Raw genomic sequence first — 18,303 nt, 5'->3', positions numbered from 1 at the left:
GTTCCGGCGAGGTTCGAACTAACGACTTTCTGCTTGTTTAGAGGATGTTATTGCCACTACACCACAGAACCGTTGCCGATCTATAGAGAGTTTTATCTAAAAGTTGATGAATTTGTATCCAAAACAATGAAAAGGTAATGATTTCCAAAGAAATTTCGGTATTTTTTCAATGTACCAGTTAAAGTGAAGACAAAAGCATAGGTTCCGGCGAGGTTCGAACTAACGACTTTCTGCTTGTTTAGAAGATGTTATTGCCACTACACCACAGAACCGTTGCCGATCTATAGAGAGTTTTATCTAAAAGTTGATGAATTTGTATCCAAAACAATGAAAAGGTAATGATTTCCAAAGAAATTTTGGTATTTTGTCAATGTACCAGTTAAAGTGAAGACAAAAGCATAGGTTCCGGCGAGGTTCGAACTCGCGACTTTCTGCTTGTTTAGAAGATGTTATTGCCACTACACCACAGAACCGTTGCCGATCTATAGTTAAAGTGAAGACAAAAGCATAGGTTCCGGCGAGGTTCGAACTCGCGACTTTCTGCTTGTTTAGAAGATGTTATTGCCACTACACCACAGAACCGTTGCCAATCTATAGTTAAAGTGAAGACAAAAGCATAGGTTCCGGCGAGGTTCGAACTCGCGACTTTCTGCTTGTTTAGAAGATGTTATTGCCACTACACCACAGAACCGTTGCCAATCTATAGTTAAAGTGAAGACAAAAGCATAGGTTCCGGCGAGGTTCGAACTCGCGACTTTCTGCTTGTTTAGAAGATGTTATTGCCACTACACCACAGAACCGTTGCCAATCTATAGTTAAAGTGAAGACAAAAGCATAGGTTCCGGCGAGGTTGGAACTAACGACTTTCTGCTTGTTTAGAAGATGTTATTGCCACTACACCACAGAACCGTTGCCAATCTATAGTTAAAGTGAAGACAAAAGCATAGGTTCCGGCGAGGTTCGAACTCGCGACTTTCTGCTTGTTTAGAAGATGTTATTGCCACTACACCACAGAACCGTTGCCGATCTATAGAGAGTTTTATCTAAAAGTTGATGAATTTGTATCCAAAACAATGAAAAGGTAATGATTTCCAAAGAAATTTTGGTATTTTGTCAATGTACCAGTTAAAGTGAAGACAAAAGCATAGGTTCCGGCGAGGTTCGAACTAACGACTTTCTGCTTGTTTAGAGGATGTTATTGCCACTACACCACAGAACCGTTGCCGATCTATAGAGAGTTTTATCTAAAAGTTGATGAATTTGTATCCAAAACAATGAAAAGGTAATGATTTCCAAAGAAATTTCGGTATTTTTTCAATGTACCAGTTAAAGTGAAGACAAAAGCATAGGTTCCGGCGAGGTTCGAACTAACGACTTTCTGCTTGTTTAGAGGATGTTATTGCCACTACACCACAGAACCGTTGCCGATCTATAGAGAGTTTTATCTAAAAGTTGATGAATTTGTATCCAAAACAATGAAAAGGTAATGATTTCCAAAGAAATTTCGGTATTTTTTCAATGTACCAGTTAAAGTGAAGACAAAAGCATAGGTTCCGGCGAGGTTCGAACTAACGACTTTCTGCTTGTTTAGAGGATGTTATTGCCACTACACCACAGAACCGTTGCCGATCTATAGAGAGTTTTATCTAAAAGTTGATGAATTTGTATCCAAAACAATGAAAAGGTAATGATTTCCAAAGAAATTTCGGTATTTTTTCAATGTACCAGTTAAAGTGAAGACAAAAGCATAGGTTCCGGCGAGGTTCGAACTAACGACTTTCTGCTTGTTTAGAGGATGTTATTGCCACTACACCACAGAACCGTTGCCGATCTATAGAGAGTTTTATCTAAAAGTTGATGAATTTGTATCCAAAACAATGAAAAGGTAATGATTTCCAAAGAAATTTCGGTATTTTTTCAATGTACCAGTTAAAGTGAAGACAAAAGCATAGGTTCCGGCGAGGTTCGAACTAACGACTTTCTGCTTGTTTAGAAGATGTTATTGCCACTACACCACAGAACCGTTGCCGATCTATAGAGAGTTTTATCTAAAAGTTGATGAATTTGTATCCAAAACAATGAAAAGGTAATGATTTCCAAAGAAATTTCGGTATTTTTTCAATGTACCAGTTAAAGTGAAGACAAAAGCATAGGTTCCGGCGAGGTTCGAACTAACGACTTTCTGCTTGTTTAGAAGATGTTATTGCCACTACACCACAGAACCGTTGCCAATCTATAGTTAAAGTGAAGACAAAAGCATAGGTTCCGGCGAGGTTCGAACTAACGACTTTCTGCTTGTTTAGAGGATGTTATTGCCACTACACCACAGAACCGTTGCCGATCTATAGAGAGTTTTATCTAAAAGTTGATGAATTTGTATCCAAAACAATGAAAAGGTAATGATTTCCAAAGAAATTTCGGTATTTTTTCAATGTACCAGTTAAAGTGAAGACAAAAGCATAGGTTCCGGCGAGGTTCGAACTAACGACTTTCTGCTTGTTTAGAGGATGTTATTGCCACTACACCACAGAACCGTTGCCGATCTATAGAGAGTTTTATCTAAAAGTTGATGAATTTGTATCCAAAACAATGAAAAGGTAATGATTTCCAAAGAAATTTCGGTATTTTTTCAATGTACCAGTTAAAGTGAAGACAAAAGCATAGGTTCCGGCGAGGTTCGAACTAACGACTTTCTGCTTGTTTAGAGGATGTTATTGCCACTACACCACAGAACCGTTGCCGATCTATAGTTAAAGTGAAGACAAAAGCATAGGTTCCGGCGAGGTTCGAACTAACGACTTTCTGTTTGTTTAGAGGATGTTATTGCCACTACACCACAGAACCGTTGCCGATCTATAGTTAAAGTGAAGACAAAAGCATAGGTTCCGGCGAGGTTCGAACTAACGACTTTCTGCTTGTTTAGAGGATGTTATTGCCACTACACCACAGAACCGTTGCCGATCTATAGAGAGTTTTATCTAAAAGTTGATGAATTTGTATCCAAAACAATGAAAAGGTAATGATTTCCAAAGAAATTTCGGTATTTTTTCAATGTACCAGTTAAAGTGAAGACAAAAGCATAGGTTCCGGCGAGGTTCGAACTAACGACTTTCTGCTTGTTTAGAAGATGTTATTGCCACTACACCACAGAACCGTTGCCAATCTATAGTTAAAGTGAAGACAAAAGCATAGGTTCCGGCGAGGTTCGAACTAACGACTTTCTGCTTGTTTAGAGGATGTTATTGCCACTACACCACAGAACCGTTGCCGATCTATAGAGAGTTTTATCTAAAAGTTGATGAATTTGTATCCAAAACAATGAAAAGGTAATGATTTCCAAAGAAATTTCGGTATTTTTTCAATGTACCAGTTAAAGTGAAGACAAAAGCATAGGTTCCGGCGAGGTTCGAACTAACGACTTTCTGCTTGTTTAGAGGATGTTATTGCCACTACACCACAGAACCGTTGCCGATCTATAGAGAGTTTTATCTAAAAGTTGATGAATTTGTATCCAAAACAATGAAAAGGTAATGATTTCCAAAGAAATTTCGGTATTTTTTCAATGTACCAGTTAAAGTGAAGACAAAAGCATAGGTTCCGGCGAGGTTCGAACTAACGACTTTCTGCTTGTTTAGAGGATGTTATTGCCACTACACCACAGAACCGTTGCCGATCTATAGTTAAAGTGAAGACAAAAGCATAGGTTCCGGCGAGGTTCGAACTAACGACTTTCTGTTTGTTTAGAGGATGTTATTGCCACTACACCACAGAACCGTTGCCGATCTATAGTTAAAGTGAAGACAAAAGCATAGGTTCCGGCGAGGTTCGAACTCGCGACTTTCTGCTTGTTTAGAAGATGTTATTGCCACTACACCACAGAACCGTTGCCGATCTATAGTTAAAGTGAAGACAAAAGCATAGGTTCCGGCGAGGTTCGAACTCGCGACTTTCTGCTTGTTTAGAAGATGTTATTGCCACTACACCACAGAACCGTTGCCAATCTATAGTTAAAGTGAAGACAAAAGCATAGGTTCCGGCGAGGTTCGAACTCGCGACTTTCTGCTTGTTTAGAAGATGTTATTGCCACTACACCACAGAACCGTTGCCAATCTATAGTTAAAGTGAAGACAAAAGCATAGGTTCCGGCGAGGTTGGAACTAACGACTTTCTGCTTGTTTAGAAGATGTTATTGCCACTACACCACAGAACCGTTGCCAATCTATAGTTAAAGTGAAGACAAAAGCATAGGTTCCGGCGAGGTTCGAACTCGCGACTTTCTGCTTGTTTAGAAGATGTTATTGCCACTACACCACAGAACCGTTGCCGATCTATAGAGAGTTTTATCTAAAAGTTGATGAATTTGTATCCAAAACAATGAAAAGGTAATGATTTCCAAAGAAATTTTGGTATTTTGTCAATGTACCAGTTAAAGTGAAGACAAAAGCATAGGTTCCGGCGAGGTTCGAACTCGCGACTTTCTGCTTGTTTAGAAGATGTTATTGCCACTACACCACAGAACCGTTGCCGATCTATAGAGAGTTTTATCTAAAAGTTGATGAATTTGTATCCAAAACAATGAAAAGGTAATGATTTCCAAAGAAATTTTGGTATTTTGTCAATGTACCAGTTAAAGTGAAGACAAAAGCATAGGTTCCGGCGAGGTTCGAACTCGCGACTTTCTGCTTGTTTAGAAGATGTTATTGCCACTACACCACAGAACCGTTGCCGATCTATAGAGAGTTTTATCTAAAAGTTGATGAATTTGTATCCAAAACAATGAAAAGGTAATGATTTCCAAAGAAATTTTGGTATTTTGTCAATGTACCAGTTAAAGTGAAGACAAAAGCATAGGTTCCGGCGAGGTTCGAACTCGCGACTTTCTGCTTGTTTAGAAGATGTTATTGCCACTACACCACAGAACCGTTGCCGATCTATAGAGAGTTTTATCTAAAAGTTGATGAATTTGTATCCAAAACAATGAAAAGGTAATGATTTCCAAAGAAATTTTGGTATTTTGTCAATGTACCAGTTAAAGTGAAGACAAAAGCATAGGTTCCGGCGAGGTTCGAACTCGCGACTTTCTGCTTGTTTAGAAGATGTTATTGCCACTACACCACAGAACCGTTGCCGATCTATAGAGAGTTTTATCTAAAAGTTGATGAATTTGTATCCAAAACAATGAAAAGGTAATGATTTCCAAAGAAATTTTGGTATTTTGTCAATGTACCAGTTAAAGTGAAGACAAAAGCATAGGTTCCGGCGAGGTTCGAACTCGCGACTTTCTGCTTGTTTAGAAGATGTTATTGCCACTACACCACAGAACCGTTGCCGATCTATAGAGAGTTTTATCTAAAAGTTGATGAATTTGTATCCAAAACAATGAAAAGGTAATGATTTCCAAAGAAATTTTGGTATTTTGCCAATGTACCAGTTAAAGTGAAGACAAAAGCATAGGTTCCGGCGAGGTTCGAACTCGCGACTTTCTGCTTGTTTAGAAGATGTTATTGCCACTACACCACAGAACCGTTGCCGATCTATAGAGAGTTTTATCTAAAAGTTGATGAATTTGTATCCAAAACAATGAAAAGGTAATGATTTCCAAAGAAATTTTGGTATTTTTTCAATGTACCAGTTAAAGTGAAGACAAAAGCATAGGTTCCGGCGAGGTTCGAACTCGCGACTTTCTGCTTGTTTAGAAGATGTTATTGCCACTACACCACAGAACCGTTGCCAATCTATAGTTAAAGTGAAGACAAAAGCATAGGTTCCGGCGAGGTTCGAACTCGCGACTTTCTGCGTGTTTAGAAGATGTTATTGCCACTACACCACAGAACCGTTGCCGATCTATAGAGAGTTTTATCTAAAAGTTGATGAATTTGTATCCAAAACAATGAAAAGGTAATGATTTCCAAAGAAATTTTGGTATTTTGTCAATGTACCAGTTAAAGTGAAGACAAAAGCATAGGTTCCGGCGAGGTTCGCAGTGGCGACTTTCTGTGTGTTAAGCAGATGTGATTACCACTACACCACGGAACCGTTGCCGATCTATAGAGAGTTTTATCTAGAAGTTGATGAATTTGTATCCAAAACAATGAAAAGGTAATGATTTCCAAAGAAATTTTGGTATTTTGTCAATGTACCAGTTAAAGTGAAGACAAAAGCATAGGTTCCGGCGAGGTTCGAACTCGCGACTTTCTGCGTATTAAGCAGATGTGATAACCACTACACCACAGAACCGTTGCCGATCTATAGAGAGTTTTATCTAGAAGTTGATGAATTTGTATCCAAAACAATGAAAAGGTAATGATTTCCAAAGAAATTTTGGTATTTTGTCAATGTACCAGTTAAAGTGAAGAAAAAAGCATAGGTTCCGGCGAGGTTCGAACTGCCGACTTTCTGCGTGTTTAGCAGATGTTATTGCCACTACACCACAGAACCGTTGCCGATCTATAGAGAGTTTTATATAAAAGTTGATCAATTTGTATCCAAAACAATGAAAAGGTAATGATTTCCAAAGAAATTTTGGTATTTTTTCAATGTACCAGTTAAAGTGAAGACAAAAGCATAGGTGCCGGCGAGGTTCGAACTGCCGACTTTCTGCGTGTTTAGCAGATGTTATTGCCACTACACCACAGAACCGTTGCCGATCTATAGAGAGTTTTATATAAAAGTTGATCAATTTGTATCCAAAACAATGAAAAGGTAATGATTTCCAAAGAAATTTTGGTATTTTGTCAATGTACCAGTTAAAGTGAAGACAAAAGCATAGGTTCCGGCGAGGTTCGAACTCGCGACTTTCTGCGTGTTTAGAAGATGTTATTGCCACTACACCACAGAACCGTTGCCGATCTATAGAGAGTTTTATCTAAAAGTTGATGAATTTGTATCCAAAACAATGAAAAGGTAATGATTTCCAAAGAAATTTTGGTATTTTTTCAATGTACCAGTTAAAGTGAAGACAAAAGCATAGGTTCCGGCGAGGTTCGAACTCGCGACTTTCTGCTTGTTTAGAAGATGTTATTGCCACTACACCACAGAACCGTTGCCGATCTATAGAGAGTTTTATCTAAAAGTTGATGAATTTGTATCCAAAACAATGAAAAGGTAATGATTTCCAAAGAAATTTTGGTATTTTGTCAATGTACCAGTTAAAGTGAAGACAAAAGCATAGGTTCCGGCGAGGTTCGAACTGCCGACTTTCTGCGTGTTTAGAAGATGTTATTGCCACTACACCACAGAACCGTTGCCGATCTATAGAGAGTTTTATCTAAAAGTTGATGAATTTGTATCCAAAACAATGAAAAGGTAATGATTTCCAAAGAAATTTTGGTATTTTGTCAATGTACCAGTTAAAGTGAAGACAAAAGCATAGGTTCCGGCGAGGTTCGCAGTCGCGACTTTCTGTGTGTTAAGCAGATGTGATTACCACTACACCACGGAACCGTTGCCGATCTATAGAGAGTTTTATCTAGAAGTTGATGAATTTGTATCCAAAACAATGAAAAGGTAATGATTTCCAAAGAAATTTTGGTATTTTGTCAATGTACCAGTTAAAGTGAAGACAAAAGCATAGGTTCCGGCGAGGTTCGAACTCGCGACTTTCTGCGTGTTAAGCAGATGTGATAACCACTACACCACAGAACCGTTGCCGATCTATAGAGAGTTTTATCTAGAAGTTGATGAATTTGTATCCAAAACAATGAAAAGGTAATGATTTCCAAAGAAATTTTGGTATTTTGTCAATGTACCAGTTAATGTGAAGACAAAAGCATGGGTTCCGGCGAGGTTCGAACTCGCGACTTTCTGCGTGTTAAGCAGATGTGATAACCACTACACCACAGAACCGTTGCCGATCTATAGAGAGTTTTATATAAAAGTTGATGAATTTGTATCCAAAACAATGAAAAGGTAATGATTTCCAAAGAAATTTTGGTATTTTTTAAATGTACCAGTTAAGGTGAAGACAAAAGCATAGGTTCCGGCGAGGTTCGAACTCGCGACTTTTTGCGTGTTAAGCAAATGTGATAACAACTACACCACAGAACCGTTGCCGATCTATAGAGAGTTTTATCTAAAAGTTGATGAATTTGTATCCAAAACAATGAAAAGGTAATGATTTCCAAGGAAATTTTGGTATTTCGTCAATTTTCCAGTTAAGGTGAAGACAAAAGCATAGGTTCCGGCGATGTTCGAACTCGCGACTTTCTGCGTGTTAAGCAGATGTGATAACCACTACACCACAGAACCGTTGCCGATCTATAGAGAGTTTTATCTAAAAGTTGATGAATTTGTATCCAAAACAATGAAAAGGTAATGATTTCCAAAGAAATTTTGGTATTTTGTCAATGTACCAGTTAAAGTGAAGACAAAAGCATAGGTTCCGGCGAGGTTCGAACTCGCGACTTTCTGTGGGTTAAGCAGATGTGATAACCACTACACCACAGAACCGTTGCCGATCTATAGAGAGTTTTATCTAAAAGTTGATGAATTTGTATCCAAAACAATGAAAAGGTAATGATTTCCAAGAAAATTTTTGTATTTTGTCATTTTACCAGTTAAGGTGAAGACAAAAGCATAGGTTCCGGCGAGGTTCGAACTCGCGACTTTCTGCGTGTTAAGCAGATGTGATAACCACTACACCACAGAACCGTTGCCGATCTATAGAGAGTTTTATCTAAAAGTTGATGAATTTGTATCCAAAACAATGAAAAGGTAATGATTTCCAAAGAAATTTTGGTATTTTGTCAATGTACCAGTTAAAGTGAAGACAAAAGCATAGGTTCCGGCGAGGTTCGAACTCGCGACTTTCTGCTTGTTTAGAAGATGTGATAACCACTACACCACGGAACCGTTGCCGATCTATAGAGAGTTTTATCTAAAAGTTGATGAATTTGTATCCAAAACAATGAAAAGGTAATGATTTCCAAAGAAATTTTGGTATTTTGTCAATGTACCAGTTAAAGTGAAGACAAAAGCATAGGTTCCGGCGAGGTTCGAACTCGCGACTTTCTGCGTGTTAAGCAGATGTGATAACCACTACACCACAGAACCGTTGCCGATCTATAGAGAGTTTTATCTAAAAGTTGATGAATTTGTATCCAAAACAATGAAAAGGTAATGATTTCCAAAGAAATTTTGGTATTTTGTCAATGTACCAGTTAATGTGAAGACAAAAGCATGGGTTCCGGCGAGGTTCGAACTCGCGACTTTCTGCGTGTTAAGCAGATGTGATAACCACTACACCACAGAACCGTTGCCGATCTATAGAGAGTTTTATCTAAAAGTTGATGAATTTGTATCCAAAACAATGAAAAGGTAATGATTTCCAAAGAAATTTTGGTATTTTGTCAATGTACCAGTTAAAGTGAAGACAAAAGCATAGGTTCCGGCGAGGTTCGAACTCGCGACTGTCGGCGTGTTAAGCAGATGTGATAACCACTACACCACAGAACCGTTGCCGATCTATAGAGAGTTTTGTCTAAAAGTTGATGAATTTGTATCCAAAACAATGAAAAGGTAATGATTTCCAAAGAAATTTTGGTATTTTGTCAATGTACCAGTTAAAGTGAAAACAAAAGCATAGGTTCCGGCGAGGTTCGAACTCGCGACTTTCTGTGTGTTAAGCAGATGTGATAACCACTACACCACGGAACCGTTGCCGGTCTATAGAGAGTTTTATCTAAAAGTTGATCAATTTGTATCCAAAACAATGAAAAGGTAATGATTTCCAAAGAAATTTTGGTATTTTGTCAATGTACCAGTTAAAGTGAAGACAAAAGCATAGGTTCCGGCGAGGGTGAAACTCGCGACTTTCTGCGTGTTAAGCAGATGTGATAACCACTACAACACAGAACCGTTGCCGATCTATAGAGAGTTTTATCTAAAAGTTGATGAATTTGTATCCAAAACAATGAAAAGGTAATGATTTCCAAAGAAATTTTGGTATTTTGTCAATGTACCAGTTAAGGTAAAGACAAAAGCATAGGTTCCGGCGAGGTTCGAACTCGCGACTTTCTGCGTGTTAAGCAGATGTGATAACCACTACACCACAGAACCGTTGCCGATCTATAGAGAGTTTTATCTAAAAGTTGATGAATTTGTATCCAAAACAATGAAAAGGTAATGATTTCCAAAGAAATTTTGGTATTTTGTCAATGTACCAGTTAAGGTGAAGACAAAAGCATAGGTTCCGGCGAGGTTCGAACTCGCGACTTTCTGCGTGTTAAGCAGATGTGATAACCACTACACCACAGAACCGTTGCCGATCTATAGAGAGTTTTATCTAAAAGTTGATGAATTTGTATCCAAAACAATGAAAAGGTAATGATTTCCAAAGAAATTTTGGTATTTTGTCAATGTACCAGTTAAAGTGAAGACAAAAGCATAGGTTCCGGCGAGGTTCGCACTCGCGACTTTCTGTGTGTTAAGCAGATGTGATAACCACTACACCACGGAACCGTTGCCGGTCTATAGAGAGTTTTATCTAAAAGTTGATGAATTTGTATCCAAAACAATGAAAAGGTAATGATTTCCAAAGAAATTTTGGTATTTTGTCAATGTACCAGTTAAAGTGAAGACAAAAGCATAGGTTCCGGCGAAGGTGAAACTCGCGACTTTCTGCGTGTCAAGCAGATGTGATAACCACTACAACACAGAACCGTTGTCGATCTATAGAGAGTTTTATCTAAAAGTTGATGAATTTGTATCCAAAACAATGAAAAGGTAATGATTTCCGAAGAAATTTTGGTATTTTGTCAATGTACCAGTTAAGGTGTAGACAAAAGCATAGGTTCCGGCAAGGTTCGAACTCGCGACTTTCTGCGTGTTAAGCAGATGTGATAACCACTACACCACAGCACCGTTGCCGATCTATAGAGAGTTTTATATAAAACTTGATGAATTTGTATCCAAAACAATGAAAAGGTAATGATTTCCAAAGAAATTTTGGAATTTTGTCAATGTACCAGTTAAGGTGAACACAAAAGCATAGGTTCCGGCGAGGTTCAAACTCGCGACTTTCTGCGTGTTAAGCAGATGTGATAACCACTACACCACAGAACCGTTGCCGATCTATAGAGAGTTTTATCTAAAAGTTGATGAATTTGTATCCAAAACAATGAAAAGGTAATGATTTCCAAAGAAATTTTGGTATTTTGTCAATGTACCAGTTAAAGTGAAGACAAAAGCATAGGTTCCGGCGAGGTTCGAACTCGCGACTTTCTGCGTGTTAAGCAGATGTGATAACCACTACACCACAGAACCGTTGCCGATCTATAGAGAGTTTTATCTAAAACTTGATGAATTTGTATCCAAAACAATAAAAAGGTAATGATTTCCAAGGAAATTTTTGTATTTTGTCAATGTACCAGTTAATGTGAAGACAAAAGCATGGGTTCCGGCGAGGTTTGAACTCGCGACTTTCTGCGTGTTAAGCAGATGTGATAACCACTACACCACAGAACCGTTGCCGATCTATAGAGAGTTTTATCTAAAAGTTGATCAATTTGTATCCAAAACAATGAAAAGGTAATGATTTCCAAAGAAATTTTGGTATTTTTTAAATGTACCAGTTAAGGTGAAGACAAAAGCATAGGTTCCGGCGAGGTTCGAACTCGCGACTTTCTGCGTGTTAAGCAGATGTGATGACCACTACACCACAGAACCGTTGCCGATCTATAGAGAGTTTTATCTAAAAGTTGATGAATTTGTATCCAAAACAATGAAAAGGTAATGATTTCCAAGGAAATTTGCGTATTTTTTCATTTTACCAGTTAAGGTGAAGACAAAAGCATAGGTTCCGGCGATGTACGAACTCGCGACTTTCTGCGTGTTAAGCAGATGTGATAACCACTACACCACAGAACCGTTGCCGATCTATAGAGAGTTTTTTCTAAAAGTTGATGAATTTGTATCCAAAACAATGAAAAGGTAATGATTTCCAAAGAAATTTTGGTATTTTGTCAATGTACCAGTTAAAGTGAAGACAAAAGCATAGGTTCCGGCGAGGTTCGAACTCGCGACTTTCTGTGGGTTAAGCAGATGTGATAACATCTACACCACGGAACCGTTGCCGATCTATAGAGAGTTTTATCTAAAAGTTGATGAATTTGTATCCAAAACAATGAAAAGGTAATGATTTCCAAAGAAATTTTGGTATTTTGTCAATGTACCAGTTAAAGTGAAGACAAAAGCATAGGTTCCGGCGAGGTTCGAACTCGCGACTTTCTGCGTGTTAAGCAGATGTGATAACCACTACACCACAGAACCGTTGCCGATCTATAGAGAGTTTTGTCTAAAACTTGATGAATTTGTATCCAAAACAATGAAAAGGTAATGATTTCCAAAGAAATTTTGGTATTTTTTCAATGTACCAGTTAAGATGAAGACAAAAGCATAGGTTCCGGCGAGGTTCGAACTCGCGACTTTCTGCGTGTTAAGCAGATGTGATAACCACTACACCACAGAACCGTTGCCGATCTATAGAAAGTTTTATCTAAAAGTTGATGAATTTGTATCCAAAACAATGAAAAGGTAATGATTTCCAAAGAAATTTTGGTATTTTGTCAATGTACCAGTTAAAGTGAAGACAAAAGCATAGGTTCCGGCGAGGTTCGAACTCGCGACTTTCTGCGTGTTAAGCAGATGTGATAACCACTACACCACAGAACCGTTGCCGATCTATAGAGAGTTTTGTCTAAAACTTGATGAATTTGTATCCAAAACAATGAAAAGGTAATGATTTCCAAAGAAATTTTGGTATTTTTTCAATGTACCAGTTAAGATGAAGACAAAAGCATAGGTTCCGGCGAGGTTCGAACTCGCGACTTTCTGCGTGTTAAGCAGATGTGATAACCACTACACCACAGAACCGTTGCCGATCTATAGAAAGTTTTATCTAAAAGTTGATGAATTTGTATCCAAAACAATGAAAAGGTAATGATTTCCAAAGAAATTTTGGTATTTTTTAAATGTACCAGTTAAAGTAAAGACAAAAGCATAGGTTCCGGCGAGGTTCGAACTCGCGAATTTCTGCGTGTTAAGCAGATGTGATAACCACTACACCACAGAACCGTTGCCGATCTATAGAGAGTTTTATCTAAAAGTTGATGAATTTGTATCCAAAACAATGAAAAGGTAATGATTTCCAAAGAAATTTTGGTATTTTGTCAATGTACCAGTTAAAGTGAAAACAATAGCATAGGTTCCGGCGAGGTTCGAACTCGCGACTTTCTGCGTGTTAAGCAGATGTGATAACCACTACACCACAGAACCGTTGCCGATCTATAGAGAGTTTTATCTAAAGCTTGATGAATTTGTATCCAAAACAATGAAAAGGTAATGATTTCCAAAGAAATTTTGGTATTTTGTCAATGTACCAGTTAAAGTGAAGACAAAAGCATAGGTTCCGGCGAGGTTCGAACTCGCGACTTTCTGCGTGTTAAGCAGATGTGATAACCACTACACCACAGAACCGTTGCCGATCTATAGAGAGTTTTATCTAAAAGTTGATGAATTTGTATCCAAAACAATGAAAAGGTAATGATTTCCAAAGAAATTTTGGTATTTTGTCAATGTACCAGTTAAAGTGAAGACAAAAGCATAGGTTCCGGCGAGGTTCGAACTCGCGACTTTCTGCGTGTTAAGCAGATATGATAACCACTACACCACAGAACCGTTGCCAATCTATAGAGAGTTTTAACTTAAAGTTGATCAATTTGTATCCAAAACAATGAAAAGGTCATGATTTCCAAAGAAATTTTGGTATTTTGTCAATGTACCAGTTAAAGTGAAGACAAAAGCATAGGTTCCGGCGAGGTTCGAACTCGCGACTTTCTGCGTGTTAAGCAGATGTGATAACTACTACACCACAGAACCGTTGCCTATCTATAGAGAGTTTTATCTAAAAGTTGATCAATTTGTATCCAAAATAATGAAAAGGTAATTATTTCCAAAGAAATTTTGGTATTTTGTCAATGTACCAGTTAAAGTGAAAACAAAAGCATAGGTTCCGGCGAGGTTCGAACTCGCGACTTTCTGCGTGTTAGGCAGATGGGATAACCACTACACCACAGAACCGTTGCCGATCTATAGAGAGTTTTATCTAAAGGTTGATGAATTTGTATCCAAAACAATGAAAAGGTAATGATTTCCAAAGAAATTTTGGTATTTTGTCAATGTACCAGTTAAAGTGAAGACAAAAGCATAGGTTCCGTTGAGGTTCGAACTCGTTACTTTCTGCGTGTTAAGCAGATGTGATAACCACTACACCACAGAACCGTTGCCGATCTATAGAGAGTTTTATCTAAAAGTTGATCAATTTGTATCCAAAACAATGAAAAGGTAATGATTTCCAAAGAAATTTTGGTATTTTTTCAATGTAACAGTTAAAGTGAAAACAAAAGCATAGGTTCCGGCGAGGTTCGAACTCGCGACTTTCTGCGTGTTAAGCAGATGTGATAACAACTACACCACAGAACCGTTGCCGATCTATAGAGAGTTTTATCTAAAGCTTGATCAATTTGTATCCAAAACAATGAAAAGGTAATGATTTCCAAAGAAATTTTGGTATTTTGTCAATGTACCAGTTAAAGTGAAGACAAAAGCATAGGTTCCGGCGAGGTTCGAACTCGCGACTTTCTGTGGGTTAAGCAGATGTGATAACATCTACACCACGGAACCGTTGCCGATCTATAGAGAGTTTTATCTAAAAGTTGATGAATTTGTATCCAAAACAATGAAAAGGTAATGATTTCCAAAGAAATTTTGGTATTTTGTCAATGTACCAGTTAAAGTGAAGACAAAAGCATAGGTTCCGGCGAGGTTCGAACTCGCGACTTTCTGCGTGTTAAGCAGATGTGATAACCACTACACCACAGAACCGTTGCCGATCTATAGAGAGTTTTGTCTAAAACTTGATGAATTTGTATCCAAAACAATGAAAAGGTAATGATTTCCAAAGAAATTTTGGTATTTTTTCAATGTACCAGTTAAGATGAAGACAAAAGCATAGGTTCCGGCGAGGTTCGAACTCGCGACTTTCTGCGTGTTAAGCAGATGTGATAACCACTACACCACAGAACCGTTGCCGATCTATAGAAAGTTTTATCTAAAAGTTGATGAATTTGTATCCAAAACAATGAAAAGGTAATGATTTCCAAAGAAATTTTGGTATTTTTTAAATGTACCAGTTAAAGTGAAGACAAAAGCATAGGTTCCGGCGAGGTTCGAACTCGCGACTTTCTGCGTGTTAAGCAGATGTGATAACCACTACACCACAGAACCGTTGCCGATCTATAGAGAGTTTTGTCTAAAACTTGATGAATTTGTATCCAAAACAATGAAAAGGTAATGATTTCCAAAGAAATTTTGGTATTTTTTCAATGTACCAGTTAAGATGAAGACAAAAGCATAGGTTCCGGCGAGGTTCGAACTCGCGACTTTCTGCGTGTTAAGCAGATGTGATAACCACTACACCACAGAACCGTTGCCGATCTATAGAAAGTTTTATCTAAAAGTTGATGAATTTGTATCCAAAACAATGAAAAGGTAATGATTTCCAAAGAAATTTTGGTATTTTTTAAATGTACCAGTTAAAGTGAAGACAAAAGCATAGGTTCCGGCGAGGTTCGAACTCGCGACTTTCTGCGTGTTAAGCAGATGTGATAACCACTACACCACAGAACCGTTGCCGATCTATAGAGAGTTTTATCTAAAAGTTGATGAATTTGTATCCAAAACAATGAAAAGGTAATGATTTCCAAAGAAATTTTGGTATTTTGTCAATGTACCAGTTAAAGTGAAAACAATAGCATAGGTTCCGGCGAGGTTCGAACTCGCGACTTTCTGCGTGTTAAGCAGATGTGATAACCACTACACCACAGAACCGTTGCCGATCTATAGAGAGTTTTATCTAAAGCTTGATGAATTTGTATCCAAAACAATGAAAAGGTAATGATTTCCAAATAAATTTTGGTATTTTGTCAATGTACCAGTTAAAGTGAAGACAAAAGCATAGGTTCCGGCGAGGTTCGAACTCGCGACTTTCTGCGTGTTAAGCAGATGTGATAACCACTACACCACAGAACCGTTGCCGATCTATAGAGAGTTTTATCTAAAAGTTGATGAATTTGTATCCAAAACAATGAAAAGGTAATGATTTCCAAAGAAATTTTGGTATTTTGTCAATGTACCAGTTAAAGTGAAGACAAAAGCATAGGTTCCGGCGAGGTTCGAACTCGCGACTTTCTGCGTGTTAAGCAGATATGATAACCACTACACCACAGAACCGTTGCCAATCTATAGAGAGTTTTAACTTAAAGTTGATCAATTTGTATCCAAAACAATGAAAAGGTCATGATTTCCAAAGAAATTTTGGTATTTTGTCAATGTACCAGTTAAAGTGAAGACAAAAGCATAGGTTCCGGCGAGGTTCGAACTCGCGACTTTCTGCGTGTTAAGCAGATGTGATAACCACTACACCACAGAACCGTTGCTGATCTAAAGAGAGTTTTATCTAAAAGTTGATGACTTTGTATCCAAAACAATGAAAAGGTAATGATTTCCAAAGAAATTTTGGTATTTTTTAAATGTACCAGTTAAGATGAAGACAAAAGCATAGGTTCCGGCGAGGTGTAACTCGCGACTTTCTGCGTGTTAAGCAGATGTGATAACCACTACACCACAGAACCGTTGCCGATCTAAAGAAAGTTTTATCTAAAAGTTGATCAATTTGTATCCAAAACAATGAAAAGGTAATGATTTCCAAAGAAATTTTGGTATTTTTTAAATGTACCAGTTAAAGTGAAGACAAAAGCATAGGTTCCGGCGAGGTTCGAACTCGCGAATTTCTGCGTGTTAAGCAGATGTGATAACCACTACACCACAGAACCGTTGCCGATGTATAGAGAGTTTTATCTAAAAGTTGATGAATTTGTATCCAAAACAATGAAAAGGTAATGATTTCCAAAGAAATTTTGGTATTTTGTCAATGTACCAGTTAAAGTGAAGACAAAAGCATAGGTTCCGGCGAGGTTCGAACTCGCGACTTTCTGCGTGTTAAGCAGATGTGATAACCACTACACCACAGAACCGTTGCCGATCTATAGAGAGTTTTATCTAAAAGTTGATGAATTTGTATCCAAAACAATGAAAAGGTAATTATTTCCAAAGAAATTTTGGTATTTTGTCAATGTACCAGTTAAAGTGAAGACAAAAGCATAGGTTCCGGCGAGGTTCGAACTCGCGACTTTCTGCGTGTTAAGCAGATGTGATAACCACTACACCACAGAACCGTTGCCAATCTATAGAGAGTTTTAACTTAAAGTTGATCAATTTGTATCCAAAACAATGAAAAGGTCATGATTTCCAAAGAAATTTTGGTATTTTGTCAATGTACCAGTTAAAGTGAAGACAAAAGCATAGGTTCCGGCGAGGTTCGAACTCGCGACTTTCTGCGTGTTAAGCAGATGTGATAACCACTACACCACAGAACCGTTGCTGATCTAAAGAGAGTTTTATCTAAAAGTTGATGACTTTGTATCCAAAACAATGAAAAGGTAATGATTTCCAAAGAAATTTTGGTATTTTGTCAATGTACCAGTTAAAGTGAAGACAAAAGCATGGGTTCCGGCGAGGTTCGAACTCGCGACTTTCTGCGTGTAAAGCAGATGTGATAACCACTACACCACAGAACCGTTGCCGATCTACAGAGAGTTTTATCTTAAAGTTGATGAATTTGTATCCAAAACAATGAAAAGGTAATGATTTCCAAAGAAATTTTGGTATTTTGTCAATGTACCTGTTAAAGTGAAGACAAAAGCATAGGTTCCGGCGAGGTTCGAACTCGCGACTTTCTGCGTGTTAAGCAGATGTGATAACCACTACACCACAGAACCGTTGCTGATCTAAAGAGAGTTTTATCTAAAAGTTGATGAATTTGTATCCAAAACAATGAAAAGGTAATGATTTCCAAAGAAATTTTGGTATTTTATCAATGTACCAGTTAAAGTGAAAACAAAAGCATAGGTTCCGGCGAGGTTCGAACTCGCGACTTTCTGCGTGTTAAGCAGATGTGATAACCACTACAGCACAGAACCGTTGCCGATCTATAGAGAGTTTTATCTAAAAGTTGATCAATTTGTATCCAAAATAATGAAAAGGTAATTATTTCCAAAGAAATTTTGGTATTTTGTCAATGTACCAGTTAAAGTGAAGACAAAAGCATAGGTTCCGTTGAGGTTCGAACTCGTTACTTTCTGCGTGTTAAGCAGATGTGATAACCACTACACCACAGAACCGTTGCCG

At 37.9% G+C, this 18,303-nt stretch overlaps 46 non-coding genes across 46 annotated transcripts; all 46 read right to left on the bottom strand.

Moving 5' to 3' along the window:
* Positions 1 to 5,762: 5,762 nt before the first annotated feature.
* On the bottom strand, positions 5,763 to 6,036 carry Trnav-aac (transfer RNA valine (anticodon AAC)). Its single transcript has 2 exons — positions 6,000 to 6,036; positions 5,763 to 5,798 (listed from the first exon to the last, which is right to left on the bottom strand). It is a non-coding gene; the product is annotated as a tRNA-Val (tRNA).
* A 1,535-nt stretch (positions 6,037 to 7,571) lies between these two features.
* Trnav-aac (transfer RNA valine (anticodon AAC)) lies at positions 7,572 to 7,644 on the bottom strand. Its single transcript has one exon. It is a non-coding gene; the product is annotated as a tRNA-Val (tRNA).
* A 128-nt stretch (positions 7,645 to 7,772) lies between these two features.
* Trnav-aac (transfer RNA valine (anticodon AAC)) lies at positions 7,773 to 7,845 on the bottom strand. Its single transcript has one exon. It is a non-coding gene; the product is annotated as a tRNA-Val (tRNA).
* Positions 7,846 to 7,973: 128 nt separating this feature from the next.
* Trnav-aac (transfer RNA valine (anticodon AAC)) lies at positions 7,974 to 8,046 on the bottom strand. The gene has a single exon. It is a non-coding gene; the product is annotated as a tRNA-Val (tRNA).
* A 128-nt stretch (positions 8,047 to 8,174) lies between these two features.
* Positions 8,175 to 8,247, bottom strand: Trnav-aac (transfer RNA valine (anticodon AAC)). Its single transcript has one exon. It is a non-coding gene; the product is annotated as a tRNA-Val (tRNA).
* Positions 8,248 to 8,576: 329 nt separating this feature from the next.
* Positions 8,577 to 8,649, bottom strand: Trnav-aac (transfer RNA valine (anticodon AAC)). The gene has a single exon. It is a non-coding gene; the product is annotated as a tRNA-Val (tRNA).
* Positions 8,650 to 8,777: 128 nt separating this feature from the next.
* Trnav-aac (transfer RNA valine (anticodon AAC)) lies at positions 8,778 to 8,850 on the bottom strand. The gene has a single exon. It is a non-coding gene; the product is annotated as a tRNA-Val (tRNA).
* A 128-nt stretch (positions 8,851 to 8,978) lies between these two features.
* Positions 8,979 to 9,051, bottom strand: Trnav-aac (transfer RNA valine (anticodon AAC)). The gene has a single exon. It is a non-coding gene; the product is annotated as a tRNA-Val (tRNA).
* Positions 9,052 to 9,179: 128 nt separating this feature from the next.
* On the bottom strand, positions 9,180 to 9,252 carry Trnav-aac (transfer RNA valine (anticodon AAC)). Its single transcript has one exon. It is a non-coding gene; the product is annotated as a tRNA-Val (tRNA).
* A 128-nt stretch (positions 9,253 to 9,380) lies between these two features.
* Trnav-aac (transfer RNA valine (anticodon AAC)) lies at positions 9,381 to 9,453 on the bottom strand. Its single transcript has one exon. It is a non-coding gene; the product is annotated as a tRNA-Val (tRNA).
* Positions 9,454 to 9,581: 128 nt separating this feature from the next.
* Positions 9,582 to 9,654, bottom strand: Trnav-aac (transfer RNA valine (anticodon AAC)). The gene has a single exon. It is a non-coding gene; the product is annotated as a tRNA-Val (tRNA).
* A 329-nt stretch (positions 9,655 to 9,983) lies between these two features.
* Trnav-aac (transfer RNA valine (anticodon AAC)) lies at positions 9,984 to 10,056 on the bottom strand. Its single transcript has one exon. It is a non-coding gene; the product is annotated as a tRNA-Val (tRNA).
* A 128-nt stretch (positions 10,057 to 10,184) lies between these two features.
* Trnav-aac (transfer RNA valine (anticodon AAC)) lies at positions 10,185 to 10,257 on the bottom strand. The gene has a single exon. It is a non-coding gene; the product is annotated as a tRNA-Val (tRNA).
* Positions 10,258 to 10,385: 128 nt separating this feature from the next.
* On the bottom strand, positions 10,386 to 10,458 carry Trnav-aac (transfer RNA valine (anticodon AAC)). The gene has a single exon. It is a non-coding gene; the product is annotated as a tRNA-Val (tRNA).
* A 329-nt stretch (positions 10,459 to 10,787) lies between these two features.
* Positions 10,788 to 10,860, bottom strand: Trnav-aac (transfer RNA valine (anticodon AAC)). Its single transcript has one exon. It is a non-coding gene; the product is annotated as a tRNA-Val (tRNA).
* A 128-nt stretch (positions 10,861 to 10,988) lies between these two features.
* On the bottom strand, positions 10,989 to 11,061 carry Trnav-aac (transfer RNA valine (anticodon AAC)). Its single transcript has one exon. It is a non-coding gene; the product is annotated as a tRNA-Val (tRNA).
* Positions 11,062 to 11,189: 128 nt separating this feature from the next.
* Positions 11,190 to 11,262, bottom strand: Trnav-aac (transfer RNA valine (anticodon AAC)). Its single transcript has one exon. It is a non-coding gene; the product is annotated as a tRNA-Val (tRNA).
* A 128-nt stretch (positions 11,263 to 11,390) lies between these two features.
* Positions 11,391 to 11,463, bottom strand: Trnav-aac (transfer RNA valine (anticodon AAC)). Its single transcript has one exon. It is a non-coding gene; the product is annotated as a tRNA-Val (tRNA).
* A 128-nt stretch (positions 11,464 to 11,591) lies between these two features.
* On the bottom strand, positions 11,592 to 11,664 carry Trnav-aac (transfer RNA valine (anticodon AAC)). The gene has a single exon. It is a non-coding gene; the product is annotated as a tRNA-Val (tRNA).
* Positions 11,665 to 12,194: 530 nt separating this feature from the next.
* Trnav-aac (transfer RNA valine (anticodon AAC)) lies at positions 12,195 to 12,267 on the bottom strand. The gene has a single exon. It is a non-coding gene; the product is annotated as a tRNA-Val (tRNA).
* Positions 12,268 to 12,395: 128 nt separating this feature from the next.
* On the bottom strand, positions 12,396 to 12,468 carry Trnav-aac (transfer RNA valine (anticodon AAC)). The gene has a single exon. It is a non-coding gene; the product is annotated as a tRNA-Val (tRNA).
* A 128-nt stretch (positions 12,469 to 12,596) lies between these two features.
* Positions 12,597 to 12,669, bottom strand: Trnav-aac (transfer RNA valine (anticodon AAC)). The gene has a single exon. It is a non-coding gene; the product is annotated as a tRNA-Val (tRNA).
* Positions 12,670 to 12,797: 128 nt separating this feature from the next.
* Positions 12,798 to 12,870, bottom strand: Trnav-aac (transfer RNA valine (anticodon AAC)). Its single transcript has one exon. It is a non-coding gene; the product is annotated as a tRNA-Val (tRNA).
* Positions 12,871 to 12,998: 128 nt separating this feature from the next.
* On the bottom strand, positions 12,999 to 13,071 carry Trnav-aac (transfer RNA valine (anticodon AAC)). The gene has a single exon. It is a non-coding gene; the product is annotated as a tRNA-Val (tRNA).
* Positions 13,072 to 13,199: 128 nt separating this feature from the next.
* Trnav-aac (transfer RNA valine (anticodon AAC)) lies at positions 13,200 to 13,272 on the bottom strand. The gene has a single exon. It is a non-coding gene; the product is annotated as a tRNA-Val (tRNA).
* A 128-nt stretch (positions 13,273 to 13,400) lies between these two features.
* Trnav-aac (transfer RNA valine (anticodon AAC)) lies at positions 13,401 to 13,473 on the bottom strand. Its single transcript has one exon. It is a non-coding gene; the product is annotated as a tRNA-Val (tRNA).
* A 128-nt stretch (positions 13,474 to 13,601) lies between these two features.
* On the bottom strand, positions 13,602 to 13,674 carry Trnav-aac (transfer RNA valine (anticodon AAC)). Its single transcript has one exon. It is a non-coding gene; the product is annotated as a tRNA-Val (tRNA).
* A 128-nt stretch (positions 13,675 to 13,802) lies between these two features.
* On the bottom strand, positions 13,803 to 13,875 carry Trnav-aac (transfer RNA valine (anticodon AAC)). The gene has a single exon. It is a non-coding gene; the product is annotated as a tRNA-Val (tRNA).
* A 128-nt stretch (positions 13,876 to 14,003) lies between these two features.
* Positions 14,004 to 14,076, bottom strand: Trnav-aac (transfer RNA valine (anticodon AAC)). The gene has a single exon. It is a non-coding gene; the product is annotated as a tRNA-Val (tRNA).
* Positions 14,077 to 14,405: 329 nt separating this feature from the next.
* Positions 14,406 to 14,478, bottom strand: Trnav-aac (transfer RNA valine (anticodon AAC)). Its single transcript has one exon. It is a non-coding gene; the product is annotated as a tRNA-Val (tRNA).
* Positions 14,479 to 14,807: 329 nt separating this feature from the next.
* On the bottom strand, positions 14,808 to 14,880 carry Trnav-aac (transfer RNA valine (anticodon AAC)). The gene has a single exon. It is a non-coding gene; the product is annotated as a tRNA-Val (tRNA).
* Positions 14,881 to 15,008: 128 nt separating this feature from the next.
* On the bottom strand, positions 15,009 to 15,081 carry Trnav-aac (transfer RNA valine (anticodon AAC)). The gene has a single exon. It is a non-coding gene; the product is annotated as a tRNA-Val (tRNA).
* Positions 15,082 to 15,209: 128 nt separating this feature from the next.
* Positions 15,210 to 15,282, bottom strand: Trnav-aac (transfer RNA valine (anticodon AAC)). The gene has a single exon. It is a non-coding gene; the product is annotated as a tRNA-Val (tRNA).
* A 128-nt stretch (positions 15,283 to 15,410) lies between these two features.
* On the bottom strand, positions 15,411 to 15,483 carry Trnav-aac (transfer RNA valine (anticodon AAC)). The gene has a single exon. It is a non-coding gene; the product is annotated as a tRNA-Val (tRNA).
* Positions 15,484 to 15,611: 128 nt separating this feature from the next.
* Positions 15,612 to 15,684, bottom strand: Trnav-aac (transfer RNA valine (anticodon AAC)). Its single transcript has one exon. It is a non-coding gene; the product is annotated as a tRNA-Val (tRNA).
* A 128-nt stretch (positions 15,685 to 15,812) lies between these two features.
* Positions 15,813 to 15,885, bottom strand: Trnav-aac (transfer RNA valine (anticodon AAC)). The gene has a single exon. It is a non-coding gene; the product is annotated as a tRNA-Val (tRNA).
* Positions 15,886 to 16,013: 128 nt separating this feature from the next.
* On the bottom strand, positions 16,014 to 16,086 carry Trnav-aac (transfer RNA valine (anticodon AAC)). Its single transcript has one exon. It is a non-coding gene; the product is annotated as a tRNA-Val (tRNA).
* A 128-nt stretch (positions 16,087 to 16,214) lies between these two features.
* Positions 16,215 to 16,287, bottom strand: Trnav-aac (transfer RNA valine (anticodon AAC)). Its single transcript has one exon. It is a non-coding gene; the product is annotated as a tRNA-Val (tRNA).
* Positions 16,288 to 16,415: 128 nt separating this feature from the next.
* On the bottom strand, positions 16,416 to 16,488 carry Trnav-aac (transfer RNA valine (anticodon AAC)). The gene has a single exon. It is a non-coding gene; the product is annotated as a tRNA-Val (tRNA).
* A 328-nt stretch (positions 16,489 to 16,816) lies between these two features.
* On the bottom strand, positions 16,817 to 16,889 carry Trnav-aac (transfer RNA valine (anticodon AAC)). Its single transcript has one exon. It is a non-coding gene; the product is annotated as a tRNA-Val (tRNA).
* Positions 16,890 to 17,017: 128 nt separating this feature from the next.
* Trnav-aac (transfer RNA valine (anticodon AAC)) lies at positions 17,018 to 17,090 on the bottom strand. Its single transcript has one exon. It is a non-coding gene; the product is annotated as a tRNA-Val (tRNA).
* Positions 17,091 to 17,218: 128 nt separating this feature from the next.
* Positions 17,219 to 17,291, bottom strand: Trnav-aac (transfer RNA valine (anticodon AAC)). Its single transcript has one exon. It is a non-coding gene; the product is annotated as a tRNA-Val (tRNA).
* A 128-nt stretch (positions 17,292 to 17,419) lies between these two features.
* Positions 17,420 to 17,492, bottom strand: Trnav-aac (transfer RNA valine (anticodon AAC)). Its single transcript has one exon. It is a non-coding gene; the product is annotated as a tRNA-Val (tRNA).
* Positions 17,493 to 17,620: 128 nt separating this feature from the next.
* On the bottom strand, positions 17,621 to 17,693 carry Trnav-uac (transfer RNA valine (anticodon UAC)). Its single transcript has one exon. It is a non-coding gene; the product is annotated as a tRNA-Val (tRNA).
* Positions 17,694 to 17,821: 128 nt separating this feature from the next.
* Trnav-aac (transfer RNA valine (anticodon AAC)) lies at positions 17,822 to 17,894 on the bottom strand. The gene has a single exon. It is a non-coding gene; the product is annotated as a tRNA-Val (tRNA).
* Positions 17,895 to 18,022: 128 nt separating this feature from the next.
* Positions 18,023 to 18,095, bottom strand: Trnav-aac (transfer RNA valine (anticodon AAC)). Its single transcript has one exon. It is a non-coding gene; the product is annotated as a tRNA-Val (tRNA).
* Between the last annotated feature and the right edge of the window lie 208 nt (positions 18,096 to 18,303).

This window comes from Euprymna scolopes, chromosome 46, assembly GCF_053919585.1.
Source record: "Euprymna scolopes isolate OS-2025 chromosome 46, ASM5391958v1, whole genome shotgun sequence".
NCBI classification, from domain to species: domain Eukaryota; kingdom Metazoa; phylum Mollusca; class Cephalopoda; order Sepiida; family Sepiolidae; genus Euprymna; species Euprymna scolopes.
This window is presented reverse-complemented; position numbering and strand designations above follow the sequence as displayed.